Consider the following 15382-nt stretch of genomic DNA (forward strand, 5'->3'; position numbering starts at 1 on the left):
AGGGGGAAAATGACAAGCAGCTGAGGCTCCACCTCTAACAGGAGCCCCAGAAAAAATAGCCACCGCAAGAGGTCCATGAAAATGCCAAAAACACTAAAAACACATTAAAATAAAGAAAAAAGAATACCTGACACCCATTGGCACACCACAGAGCCTGCCCCAACATTACTGCAACGTTTACCGAAGGAAGCAGGAACCCGGAAGCAGAGGACGCACTTCCACAATATGAAGCCGGCCCAGCCGCAAAGAGCCGACCAAAGGAACCACCCAGCAGCCCTTCAGCAGAAACCGGAGACTGTAACTGCACTGAGGCCAGCCGCTTGAGCAGAAAACACAGCGGCAGCAAGCTTCCCCACCACCCAGCCGGAGGAAGCTATCACGCCGATCAAGTACCCACTTCTGCACCGCCTTGTTACCCTGTCACTGACAGAAAAAACAACAGGAGGAATGCTGGGTAAGTACATGGTTATGTATTCCTCTGTGGGGGCGGGTTGGGTACACAGCATTCCTCGTGTTCTTTTTTCTGTCACGGCGAGATTTCTTTCCATTTCATAATGAAGGGGACAAGGACGGTAGGACCTGGGTGTGATAGAAGAATCCCCTAGAAGGGAGTTACAGTAGTCAAATCTGCACCAGACTGAATTCAACAACAGCCAAGATTCTTTTTGTGTGTAATTGAAGACAAGTTTACCCTCAACACCTTGAGCTATAAAAAAAACATGACCTTGATCCATTCTGAGTACGTGGGATTAGGAAAAGTGCTGTTATGGACTTGAACCCGAGATTCTTCACATGTTTTACTTGACTAATACCGGATCCAAGGTTCTCGGGCCAAAATTCAGATGTCCAAACATACTTTGGCCCTCATTACAACCCTGGTGGTCGGTGTTAAAGCGGCGGTAATACCGCAAACAGTCCGGTGGAGAAAAAAATGGGATTACGACCGTGGCGGAAACCGCCAACATAGCCAGCCACTTTAACACTCCGATATATGCAGTGAATATATGTATGGTCAAGCTACATAATTAAGAATCAAAATGCTTCACTATAGGGGTTAAGTCCATCATACTTGCCAGCACCAAGCTGAGGAACTGTGAACGGCTGAGGCAGGAGGGCAAGAGTGAAAACAAGTTCAGTGTGGAAAACAAGCTCTGTGTGGAAAAATCCTGGTCTGCTGCTGTGATGGCACCTGAAGCTAAGTACAAAATGGAGTCAGCGGTCAAGATGGAGTCGGTGATTAAACACCTAGCATTACACCATCACAAGTATCAGGTTTTATATAGAGTTAAACTATGATGGCACATCCATACATTTGCTGTATGCCCACGCGTTTCGATCTCTTGGTGGAACAGAAAGGTTTATTGAGATCTTCCTCAGGGAAAAATTGATATTTCAAAATATAAATTAGGGAGGGCTGAAGAGGAAATATATATATATATATATATATATACACACACACACACACACAAATTATTGTGCCTGTGTTCGATATCCAACTTTATGTTTGTGGGCAGATACAGTTTAATAGATACAGTTTTGCATGGGATCCTCAAGTGTTTGTAATGTTTTTGCTTGTGGGTCCCGTTTGCATAGATTATCAGCAATGAAATGTGGTACTGCACTTGTATCAAGTGTCAGTGCAAAATAACTTTCTCATGCTAATGTTGGTAGGCGCTTAACATTGAAAGAACACCTTTGCTAAGTCATAGTAAATGCAGAACCATGTTTTTTAAATGCACCATAGCGAAAAATGAACGGTGTGCTTTTGGAAGGGTAGCGGCTATGCATAACACAATTTCATAAGTGCAACAGTTTTAATCTCAGATGCAATGCCATATAAGTAAAAAATAAAAGAGACCAAAGCAATATTTCTAACTTGTTTTCCACTAAATGTTTGAACCATCACAGTCATAAACTTGTCTCTCCCCGTAGCATATTTAAATATTGTAGAAGAAACAATGTTAAAAATGGATAGAGATTCCATCTTCCTAAGACTGAATACTGAAATCTGTGTTGATTGTAATATTTCAGGGCTAAATTACTCCCAAGTAAACTCATGTCACTGACCAATACGGATATTGTTTTTCATTATCAAGTCTTACTTCAGTTTCCGCTAAACTGAAGCATTTGCTTACGTTCATATTTTAGGTTTTGTATTCTTAATGTAAACTAACCCGGACTTATCCTCTAACAGGTTCATATCATGCACATACAAAAATTATCACCCTCTTTGCTGATTGCAGGTTCCTTAAACTTGAGACACTTCTATTCTCCTCCTTAGCGCTCCTCAATTAACGTGGTGTCAAAATTCTCGGAAACGCTACAGAGATCTACGTCAAAGGGCTCTCATCCCCCGGAAATCATCTTAAACTGATGCCGGAAAAGCATTGTGAAGATGGAGCATATTTTTAGCCATGTCAAAATCTTTGCAAGCATAAACATCAGAAGAACACGGCTTAAAAAGGGAAATAGTGTTAAATATTTTCAAGGCTAAGTGGGCAAGTATTCAGATTTTATCATTGCCATTAGTTCTGTCGGAAATCGCCGGTTTTAAAGAAACTGCATAAAGCATAATGAGAAATGGTCAAAGATCTGATAATATTCATATTGTTGATCTTCCTTTTATACGTAACAGTCTTGGAGCACAACATTGGCCTCTGTTAATGTATTTTCACATTTTTAAGCAGCCCATAAAAAAGTACGCTTTGAATGTTGAATTTCTAACGTATTAATTTAGTGCACCTATTAACACGGCAATTTAAATGCACTTGTATTTTTATGTCATACAGAAAATAGATCACTTTTTTTTAACTTCAATGCTGATTGCACCTATCAAATAATATTTCCACTTATTTCGAGCAAAAATTGAGTGCCTAAATCCATAATGGCGAGTTGAGAAATATTGCGACGAAACCAGAAATTATTCATTTCATTTCGATAAACCATCCTGAGTGTTTAATTTCAGATGTCACGAGTCAAAATTATTGCATGTGGAGTACATTCATATAATGCGGGGGTGTTTTATTTTTTGTAATGGATGTTGAATTGACTATATTAGGACAGACTATTTCTTCGTGCCGTCCTTTCTAGAGAGTGTAGTTATGAACTCTTCTCAGCTTTCAGACATTCATCACATTTCTGGAGAGCTTGCTTAGTCCTAAACTTGTGATTTTCAGCTTCTAGATTCTTGCGATTTTAGTTCTTTCGGTCTTAGTTTGCCTTCAGTGTGTGATTGACTCCATTAAGATGTGCTTGTTTCTGAGCAGTTTACCTTTGACCTTCACATAAAGACAACGGTGCATAATCTTCTTTGATCAAGGTATCTATGAAGCAGGTGGTGCAGGAGTCTCACCCTTCTATTGGATGACATCTTCTTTGGCATTTGCATTGCCATTGACGTTCTCTTCCTCTTACCAGTGCCTATGTGCCTGTACTTACTGAAAGTAAACTTGTTATTCAACCTGTATTTCACCAGCTTTTTGATTTGCTGAGAGTTTGTATTGGCAATCTCATTTGTTTCATCAATCCAGTCATACTCTTTTCTTGCCCCAGTGTAAGACTAACCATGTTTCACTGAAAACTGAACCATGTGACATAGGCATGATATTTGTAGCTCACCCAAGAGCTAAATTGAGAGAACAATGTGTCAATATTATTTCCACAGGCAAACTAAAAAACTCGGGGGGATTTCCTATGCAAACACTGTAAAAGCTTGTTTCATGGTTACCCTTGTCTCCATGGACCACAAGACGTTTACAGGAGAGGAGTAGGCTGTCCCACAACATTCTGATTATCTTTCAGTAACCAATCAGAATGGTCATAACACATAGGGGGTCATTCTGACCCTGGCGGTAGACTACCGCCAGGCCAACGACCGCGGATGCACCGCCAACAGGCTGGCGGTGCATCTATGGGCATTCTGACCGCGGCGGTACCGCCGCAGTCAGAAACGGAAAACCGGCGGTGTCCCGCCGGTTTCCCGCTGCCCTGGGGAATCCTCCATGGCGGCGCTGCAGGCAGCGCCGCCATGGGGATTCCGACCCCCTTACCGCCAGCCTTGCTCTGGCGGTTTTGACCGCCAGAACCTGGCTGGCGGTAACAGGTGTCGCGGGGCCTAACAGGGCCCCACCAAGATTTTCAGTGTCTGCCAAGCAGACACTGAAAATCGAGACGGGTGCAACTGCACCCGTCGCACCCCTTCCACTCCGCCGGCTCCATTCGGAGCCGGCATCCTCATGGAAGGGGGTTTCCCGCTGGGCTAGCGGGCGGCCTTCTGGCGGTCGCCCGCCAGCCCAGCGGGAAACTCAGAATTACCGCGGCGGTCTTTTGACCGCGCAGCGGTATTCTGACGGCAGTACTTTGGCGGACGGCCTCCGCCGCCCGCCAAAGTCAGAATGAGGCCCATAGACTCTTTGTACCAATAGGAATAAGGCCACGTGCTACGACCATGGTGATTATCTGCTGGCACACAAGACCAATATTTTCTAGGTTCTATGTGAATCACTGCACATTTAACAAAGGTTGTTTACTCATTGTTGCAGCATCTGGAATGCTGATACCTATGAGTTTGTGGATTCACATCATGACTTGCATCTGCATAGCATGGACAGATACATTTTTCACACAACTGCATGCGTGACGCAAACCTCTTCTGAATCTTTAGCATATTCAAGGCAGTGCAGAAACTGAAGTAAGAAAAGGAAAGAAAGTGACAATTATAACTACTGGTGTCTGAAAACCTAGCCAGTGTGACTATTTTAACATTTCTGCCATCAGAACCTGTTTGCCTCTGTAACCTCAGCTAGAGTACTGATATGCAAACCTGAAAAATCTGTAGCTAGGCTGAGTAGGGCTTGGGATTATGAGAACCTTATTCATTACAATGGGCACTGCATTTATTCAGCAAAAGCTACAAGTAAAAATGCAAAGAACTGCAAAACAGAAGTTAAAAATCATGTGATGTAAAATGGTAGGCAATGTGAAACTGCGTTTTCTGAACACCCAGTACTATCTATGGCTTTTTAGGTTTTATTCAAGGGTAAAATGTGATGAAAGCTCACCATTTTCTCAAAGTGCTCTTGGGGTGAGTAAACCCCCACCACCGTTGGGGGGTTGCTTTGTTTGGCACACAGCCACTGTGAAATCATAGTAATAATTTAGAACAAATTAGAATTTCTTTTCAGACTCTACGACTTTCAAATTTCACTGAAGATAGTGCCAGAAATGTCTTATTTTGCATAATGTTTTCACAATTTTCTCAGAGGTCATACAGATTAAATACGATGTAAGTCATAATGATTTACAGTGGAATGTGAAGGTTCCTCTAATTTCCCGGTCTTAAGCATAGGGAGGAAAGTGTGTAGAAATTAAATGATAAATATTTATGTTCTTTTTTACATTTTAATTGAAATATTTTTTTATTTTGTTTCTGTGCATCCTCTACAAAAAGGTTTAATGAGTTCAGATGTTTTATGCTGGCTGAGGAATGGATTATTCAAGAGTTTTCTCAGGCGCACACAGAAGTGTGTGAAAGGAGAAGCAAATTCTTGTGCATACTTAGCTAGTTATGACTTAGCGGACATTCAGAATACATGCATGAACTACTCACCTAACTCGACCTTAGAGCATCCCTTATATGGCATTTATTTTTTCAAACAGGGATACCAGCCCACATTGTGGGCAGTCTTACATCTCTTTCCTTCTGCAAAATACAGAATATAGGGCCAGATGTATTATTCTTCACAATAGCGATTACATAATTGCGATTTATAGTGAATCGCAACTAAGTAATCGCTATTAGAATGTATGAAATGCCAGGAGTTTCATACTGCGATTCGCAAGGGCTCGCAAATTGACCTACCTCATTAATATTCATGAGTTAGGTCGCAATTTGCGAACCATTGCGAATGGCTATAATCACAGGGATGGTGGCCTACTGGGCTCCTCAGACCACCATGTCTGTGATTGCTTTTCAATAAAGCAATCTTTTTTTTTTTTAAATGCAGCCTGTTTTCCTTAAAGGAAAACGGGATGCATTTAAAAATGAAAAAGGAATAGTTTTCTTTTCATTTTTTAAAAGTAACTGCCTGCTCTTAAAAAACGTTTTCGCATACATTCACAAAGGGGAACAAGTCCCTTGGGGACCCCTTCCTCTTTGCAAATGGGTTCCCACCAATTTGAAATTGGTGGTAACTGAGATTGTTTTGCGATCACAGTCACAAAACAATCATACATACCTCTGCGATTCGGTATTAGGAAGTGACGTCCTTGACACGCCCCTTCCTAATACCAAATCTGTATGTAGTCCCAAATTGGATTTGTTACACAGCAAAATGCATTTTAGTGATCAAAATGTTTGATACATCTGGCCCATAGTTCTGAGAATAGAAACATTTCTCCAGTGATAGTTTATCTTCAAAGTCCTTTAAAACCATTGCTACAAAACCATACAATATGATACAATGAAAAAAATTGATGAAACAAGATCAAATATTTTTCTGAAACGATCAGCCCTTTGCTTGCTGATCATCAACCATTAAAAACAAAGCCCACTTAGACATGAGTAAAACTTGGGTACTTTCTTATAGTTTGGTGGAAGGGATAATCTGTCTAAACGCTGTAGGCTGTAGGCACTTGCTATAGGCACTTGTAATATGATGAACGGGATAGCCACCATCTTTGTAACGGAGTATTGTGTCTGCCCAATTCGAAATAAGGCCCATAGTCTTAAACAGTCTCAGTAAAATTGTTTCACAGGCTGTGTAGATTTCAAATGCTAAGTGTTCACGTCTAATATAGTCTACTGTATTTCTTTAGTCCTATAGCAACAACTCTATAAAGAGGAATGGAGCAAAATTAGAAGAGGAATAATTTAAGAATGCGAAAATCTTTCCCCTCGACTAGATTGTGAATCTACATTTACCTTGGTATATATGTGCTTTGTACACAGGTACAGTTGACCTTATCTATCAAGTTATGCTCTAAAACAGTGGTTCCCAACCTTTTGACTTCTGTGGACCCCCACTTTATCATTACTGGAACCCGGGGACCCCCGCTGAATCATTATCGAAACCTGGGGACCCCCCCACTGAGTCATTACTGAAAGCTAGGAACCTAATCTGTTAATATTATTTAATTTTCTGAACAGTCGCGGATCCAGTGGGGAGGCTTCACGGACCCCCAGGGGTCCCCGGACCACAGGCTGGTAACCACTGCTCTAAAATCTCTATGAAAATGTTTGAAACTGCACATAAGGGATGAAGCCACTTTAAAAAAATATCCTTTTTTAATTTACCCAACTCTCCAAAGATGAAACAGTGCACTTACAAAGCTAATTGGCTTTATTCACATTTTGAAAGTAGAATAAATTGTACCAGGGAGGCACATTTGTCAGAGGCAATGATTTATTCTGTACTCACTCTGACTTTCGCAGACAAATTGCATTAATTCGCCTCTTGAGATGTACAGCCGCGCACTGTCCTAACTTTCTAAGGGTGGTTTCTTCCTCATTTGTCCATACAGTTCTTTCAGAAAGTTGAAGATAAAGAATGTCCTTGAGATGATTTCGTCTAGGAAAGTTTTCGTGACCCGACACTCCCTTCCACTTGTAGGAATGGATACAATGTACAGCTTGTCACTTTTAAAGCTGTATTTCTGTGCCATTAACAATTTTTCTGGCAAGCAGTCTATGATCTTTAATAAAGCAAAACTTTAAACGGAAAAAAGTCAATATAACTGCAAAAGAATGCACCAGAGACAGATCTACTTGTCGAGGGAGCGCTCATATAGGCCAAGGGAAAATGCCGCTGTCCTGTCAACGGAGGAACGTTGGGTAGCAATGGAACCAGTGAATCCCAGAAGGCAGCAGGCGATAATTGGGCACGGTGTGGGTCTGCTCACAGCCTATATTATAATCACTGAGCTATGTGCAGTGATACCACACCCACTTTTAGTGATATTGCGAGTATCTATAATTCTGCCATGTGATATTACCTTTGGTTTGCAAGTAATCTCATTCAGATCCCCTATGGAATGGGAAAAAACACGACATAATCATTCTTCTCTCACTGATTTGTGCATGATTTTCCTACACTCTATGCCTTTTTTGAGGATAAATCGAACCAGGTTTTGCCTGGTAGAATTGATGTGGCTCACCTGCAATAATACTGTAAGGTGGTATAACTCCACCACTTGTTATGCTAGTATCGGTGGGGATTTCCACGGAAAGCTGTATTATGAGCTTACTTGTCATGTGAGCCTCAGTGCAAGAAGGTAAGTAAAATTACACTTTATTTAATCTGTGCGTGAGAAAAGGAAGGCACATCTGAAATTCTCAAGATCACACCCTAACTCTCTGTAAGTGGTTGACTTGAATAGATTCTACATTCCAACAGTACCAGTTCTCATAAAGAATATAGAATAGAGACTACAGAGAGCTCTTGAACGTGGAAACTATTAGTGCATTGGGAAACAAGGATGTTCAGATACTGACAATTAAAACCTCAGAACGTAGGTCATGTAACTTGTTACAAGTTAGGTGCCTGATTTAGATCTCGGCAGACCAGTTACTCCATCACAACTGACGCTGGATGGGTTTTGGAGACAGGCCGGTAGGGCTGGGGCCAAGTCAGTTGTTATCTCTGTTGTCTCTGTGGGGCTTTCATGTCAACAGTCCTTCTTCTTTCTTCAGGTTGCAGGAATCTGATTTCCTGGGTTCAGGGTCACCCCTAAATACTCAATTTAGGGGTGTGTTTAGGTCTGGGGGCAGAGGCCAATGGCTACTGTCCTGGAGGGTGGCTACACCCTCTTTGTGCCTCCTCCATGTGGGGAGGGGAGCACATCGCTAGTCCTATTGGGGGGAATCCTCCAAAACAAGAGGGAGGATTTCCTAAGGCAGGGGTCAACTCAGCTCAGGGCACCTTAGGGGCTGTCCTGACTGGTGGGTGACTCCTCCTTGTTTTTCTCATTATGTCCTCCAGACTGGCCACCAAAAGTGGGGGCTGTGTCCGGAGGGGCGGGCATCTCCACTAACTGGAGTGTCCTGGGGCACTGTAACACCAGGCTTGAACCTTTGAGGCTCACCACCGGGTGTTACAGTTCCTGCAGGGGGAGGTGAGAAGCACCTCCACCCAGTGCAGGCTTTGTTGCTCGCCACAGAGTGACAAAGGCACTCACCCCATGTGGCCAGTCTGGATGTGGCAGGCTGTCGGGAACAGGTCAGCCTAACACTAGCATTTGGACTGGTATACAGGGGCATCTCTAAGATGCCCTCTGTGTGCATTTTTCAATACATCCCACACTGGCATCAATGTGGATTTATTGTGCTAAGAAGTTTGATACCAAACTTCCCAGTATTCAGTGTAGACATTATGGAACTGTGGAGTTTGTGTTTGACAAACTCCCAGACCATATACTCTTTATGGCTACCCTGCACTTACAATGTCTAAGATGTGGCTTAGACACTGTAGGGGCATAGTTCTCCTGCAACTATGCCCTCAACTGTGGTATAGTGCACCCTGCCTTAGGGCTGTAAGGCCTGCTCGAAGGGTGACTTACCTATGCCGCAGGCAGTGGGTTGTGGGCATTGCACTCTGAGGGGAGTGCCTTGTTGACTTAGTCATTTTCTCCCCACCAGCACACAGAAGCTATGAGGGAGTGTGCATGTGCTGAGTGAGGGGTCCCCAGGGTGGCATAATACATGCTGCAGCCCTTAGAGACCTTCCCTGGCCACAGGGCCCTCGGTACCAGGGTTACTACTTATAAGGGACTTATCTGGGTGCCAGGGCTGTGCCAATTGTGGAGACAAAGGTACAGTTTAGGGAAAGAACACTGGTGCTGGGGCCTGGTTAGCAGGGTCCCAGCACACTTTCAATCATGACTAGCATCAACAAAAGGCAAAAAGTTAGGGGGTAACCATGCCATGAGAGGCATTTTCCTACACCACCCCATTATCCATGTGATGACATGCAAAGCTTCTGAAAGACTGGAGTTGGGTTTTGGGTCTCACCACTCAAGGGACCAACAGATAGTGTTCCTAGGACATGACAGTATCATCTTATCACCATAACTAAATTTTTTCATCACTCTATATTATTATATTTTATTTGATATTCATATACTAAAGACAAGCCCCTATAGTAGGCAAGTGCAACTCTTTACATTGGATTGAGGGTGACATGACTCAATGCACAGTCTACAATGAGACTTATGTGAAACAAGAGGGTGGGAAGTGGAAGGCAAACAGAGAGGTCTTTAGTTAATGCCTGAAAGAATATTTTGTTTTTTTTCTTTGTGGTCTTCAGGGTCACCAGACTTAAAAGGTTCATGGTTTGGTTATAACCCCAGATGAGTGTCTGTTTCACTGGGGCAGTCTGGGTTTCAGGAAGGTCAGGTGCGATTGATCAGATGCTACCATGGAATCAGCACACAAGGAGGTTTTTTTTCCAAAATGAGGAGATGAGATGTGTGCTGCCATTGATCATACACAGAGGCAAATGTGTGAGTGGTCAGAAATATTTGTATTTTGTTGAGGACATTTATCTGTTAGAAGGCAGCCTGGTAATTCTTTTGATTATGCTAATTACATAGAATGGCTCAATGTAGAAATTCAAGAACGTGGCAGAAGATCATCTGACAACATCCATTGAGATAAGCTGGTCCTCTAATTGTGGCACCAGCTTGCTTCAATTAAAGGAATGACCACATTTTTTAACACATCGTTTTCAGAGTAGGAAGAAGGGAAACACAGACGAGGCTTTTGCGGAAAACAAGATTTTACTCACCATGGAGCACTTCCACTCCACCCAAGAAGGCTCTAACAGGGTGTGGATAGGTTTTAATGTCTGGCAGAATGTCAGTGCAGGCTGGATGCACCAGGAATCTTGAACGAGGAGAAGCCCTAACTGAGAACGCCATCCCTTCCACTGATATATTTAGCACCAAACCTAACTCTCCTGAACTGGCCAGGAACAACAGATTGTATGTGTTGCAGTTCTAAGCACATACAGTTGGTCAGCTGATAAATGAAATACACTGTAGTACACCGCAGTGAACATTTGTATGCATGGGGAGATTTTGTTTTCTTTTTATAATTGTAACCGTGAATATTATTGGATCAAACAAGCAGATGGTTACTCTGTAGTTTTACTACGACAGAAGAAACACATAACCAAGAGCAACTTTGAATTGGCTACCTATGCTAAGATTTATTATAATTAGGTTGAATGTGCAAATTGAAGAAGGTGGAAGGTGTCATTCTCGATAGATAGTTGGAAAAACAGCATGGTATTAAACAGGTATAACACATGTTAGTGATACCACTATCATAATAATATTTTAACAATTCCAACATTTTCTTTTTGAAAAAGTGATTTCCTGCAGCCTTTAAAGTTATGGGAAGCATGTAACCTTCTACATGTTAAAAAAATAGTTTGGACAGATGAATCTACATTTGATAGAAGAATCAATATGTCTTCAGCACATATCATCACTTAATATTCACTGGTTCACTTCACTCTTGCCCTTAGATACGAAAAAATATACAATTCCATCAAACTTTTCTTACTGGAAATGAGAAAATAAAAAAAATTTCACAACTCACATTCCAACCTGAAGGATGTATTTAGGTTTCCAGGTTTCAGGTCATACCAAGAGGCTTTCATTTTACATATGGATGCTGAAACCCCTTTGTGGATTGATATTGGTCATGCTTCTGTCCCAGCATCTTTCACGTGGAATAGAATTTTATGAAAAATGTGCTTAGTGAAATTTTCTTTATTTACGACCAAGGTCTGTATGGACGTCACTAAATACATCACATTGGCTTTCATCACGATAGTTAGTGTAGAAAATCCACTTTTACATGGTTCCTGGCTTTTCTCTGCTAGACATTGTTCATATTTTTACTCTGCACATCGATAAACCACGAACTGGTCTCTCATTCTAATGTGTTCATTTAAACCATAACGAGAAACTGTAAGACTCATTATATGACTCATTGCATGAGTGTTTGTCAGTGAATATGAAAGGAATACATTCTGTTTCTCAGGATCACACCCTGTTCTTTGCACTAGAGAGCTGCAGAAAGGATGATTCCCGTTGCATCACCTCATAGTGGCCTGCAGTCCTACGGATGTGCATGGTGGTGACAGCCGCATTTCAATGAAGGCTATAGAGGAAAAAGAGAGAAATGTGGAATTAGCTGGACACACTCCTTCAGTAAAAGCGCCACAAAATTTAGGTGAGACGAATCTTGGTATTTCACCTGGACTCTTTAGCAGCAGAAGTGCCCACTGTAATCCCATGAGGAAACTGGGGGATTGCTTGGGGAACCGGCACAGATTTATGAATAACAAGGTAATTACACTTTTTTTGTGTCTTTTCAGAGCGCACCTCATTATTCTCCAGTATTTCAATCCTTCTATTCATAGATATACCCAGTATTGTTAACGTTTGGGGAGGTGTGGTAGTACCAGCCAAACATCCAGGGCACTTGCAGCTTATTATGCAACAACTACCTTATGAAAAACTGTTCTGCCAACTTCTCTCCAAATTCCATCACCTCAGAATTCTATTTGTTATTGTAAATTGGATTTTGATTGTGATACTTGCATGTAGTGCAAGTGAAAATGATGACTAGCTATTAAATAAAGAGTGCAAATGGCTCGAGTTGTGACCGCAAGTAATCCACAAAAGATGGCCTTGCCATTAGAAGTCATTTTACTATCATTGTAATGTTATTAATGTGTAATATTACAGAGTACTGCGTGTGGTGTGATGTGTAGGGTTCTAAGGCTAGGTTAGCTTTGGGAGTTTGAGAACATCCTTAAACACATGGGTAGCCATGCTGCCTGTAGCTCATAAGAGGTTGTCACAATAACATAAGTTTGACACATACATTGTATATCTCTAGTTCTACCTCTTGGAACAGTTAAACAATAAGTTGTGTGTACGTAAATGCTGTTTCAAGATGGCGATCATGTATAATTAGTTAAAGAGAGGTGCAGCAGCACGAGCGCTGATAAAAGCAGCTGAAAAACGGGTGCCATAGGGAAAGGAGCAACCTTTATAAGGTGTTTGGTACTGACCGTTTTATCTGTGTGGTGACCAGACCTGTTGTTTCCAATATATTTTCTCTCCCCTGAACTGCTTTCCACAACACATTACTAACACCTCTCCTAGCTTAATGTTTTTAGAAAAATATTGCCCATCCCTGCCATGTTCTCTTACCACTCTTCAGCACTTACTTCTCACAACCAGATCACTCCGCCATTACTTATTGCCTCTCCTCATTACATCTATCTTTTAAATGTATTTGTTTATTTTTCTTTTGGATGGCCAAGCAGCTACAATTTGCTGCCGGGCTACTACTTTCTCAAAATGCACTTCTACACGCATTGAAATCTTCTCTTTAATTTGCAGCTTCAAGGTGAAGATCCGACATCTTGGAACAGTAACTGAAAAAACAAACTAAACAGTGGCCACACCACGAAGCATGGGCACACCTGCATCATAACATGTGCACAAGGCACAATGCATACGTGTATCATGACGTGTGTGAACATGCAACGTGCCACATGGATGCCCTCTTGGAACACCTTTCCGAGATTGCCAGACATGCGTCTGCATGCATTTTTGGGTACACGAATTTGCCTGTGTAAACAAACATTGGCAAAGCTAATAGCTCAGCAATTAGCTTAGCCAGTGCTTGATTTCTGTAGCATTCATTTTTCATTTTTCAGTTACTTCTTGTAGGAAGCTGGCGTTATGTGTGGTGAGCACCTATGGTGTTATCACCTTATACCAGGTCCATGTATCCCCTATTATTTAGGTGTAGTCAGTGTCTAGGAAGCCAGGCTCTCTAGAGGTAGCTGTGGATGAGTAGCTTATCTAGGAGACATGCAAAGCTTATGCAATACCACTGTAGTCACACATCACCCACACACATGAAAGAACCATACAGTGTTACAAAAATAAAGGTACTTTACTATGTATTATGGTAACACAAATACCAAAATACTATATAGGCAATACCTCCACTGGAAGTAAGTAAACACACTATTATATAAACATTAAGTGCCAGAAATTAGCACAAAAGGCAATAGAAAACAGTGAAAGCAATAGTAAGTACTGAAGGCCCTAGGGGGGACCAAACCATATACTAAGAAAGTGGCATAGGAAAGTCAGGCCCCCACTCAAGGAAGTGGAATCGGTGTAGGGGAGCTGAGGGAACTAGGAATCCCAAAAGGTAAATGCTAGAGTGCCCCCCAGCAACCAGGAGAAAAGAGGTAAGTACCTAGTTCTCCCAAACCCACCAAAAGGACTTCAGAAGGCCCAGACAAGACTGTAATAAACCAAAGGTGGATCCTGGTAGAAGAAGACCTGTAAAGTAAGGGGACCAAGTCCAGTTCACGTTGGATTGTCCAGTCGTGGCAGGAGCCACTACCCACCTGTCTGTGGATCCAGGACCATTTCGATGGCGAACAAAGACAATCAGCAGTGCAGCACTGGAGCAGCTGAAGAGTTCCTGAAGTGATAAAGTCATTGTCCCACACCGGAAGGAGGAGTGCAGTTGGTCACTAGTGTGGAAAAACCACCAAAAAGCCATGTCAAAGGCAAATGTCATTGGAGAAGGAATGCAGAGCTGTCGGGGACCAGCAAGGTCCAGAAGGACTCAAACGCATGGAGCGGAGTCCTGGGTAACCCTAATCAGTGACGAGAGTTGCAGGAAGAATAGGCAGCTCCCCACATGTGATGCACAGGCATCAAGCACAGGAGTCACGGTGAGGCCCACATAGCACACCTAGAAAGGAGTTCCACATTGCTGGAGAAGCATGCAGAGGGCTGTGCATTGCTGGGAAGAGTGCTGCGTCTACACAGAGCCTGACAATCACTTGGAGGAGAGGCCAACAAGCCTTTGTAGCTGCAAGCGATGCAGTTACACGGGGGTGCTGTCCTGTACACGGAGCCTGAAAATCACTTGGAGGAGAGGCCAACAAGCCTTTGTAGCTGCAAGCGATGCAGTTACACGGGGGTGCTGTCCTGCCTGGAGAGGCAAGGGCTTACCATTTACCAAGTTGGACAGCTGGTAGAGAGGACCAAGATGACCACTCCAGACCACCACCTGTGATGCAGGATCCACGCAGCTAAGGAGGAGGGGAGATCCACGCAGCCGGCTGTCGCTGCAGTTGGTGCCTGCGGATGGAGGGGAGTGAATCCTTTATTCCAAGGGACATTCCCTCTTGCTTCTTATGCAGACTGAAGACTTGTCACCCTCAGATGATGCACAGCTAGGGAAATGTTGCAGTTGCTGAAAGGAGCCGTGGAAACAATGTTGCAAGCAGAGTTGTCACTGTGGATGCAGATTGTTGGTTCCTGAATGGTC

General features: G+C 42.6%; 1 pseudogene; it reads right to left on the minus strand.

Annotated features, from left to right (window-relative positions):
• Window positions 1–3064: 3064 nt before the first annotated feature.
• LOC138283605 (large ribosomal subunit protein eL19-like) lies at window positions 3065–14542 on the minus strand (annotated as a pseudogene).
• Window positions 14543–15382: the final 840 nt, after the last annotated feature.

This window comes from Pleurodeles waltl, chromosome 3_1, assembly GCF_031143425.1.
Source record: "Pleurodeles waltl isolate 20211129_DDA chromosome 3_1, aPleWal1.hap1.20221129, whole genome shotgun sequence".
In the NCBI taxonomy this organism is placed as follows: Eukaryota; Metazoa; Chordata; class Amphibia; order Caudata; family Salamandridae; genus Pleurodeles; species Pleurodeles waltl.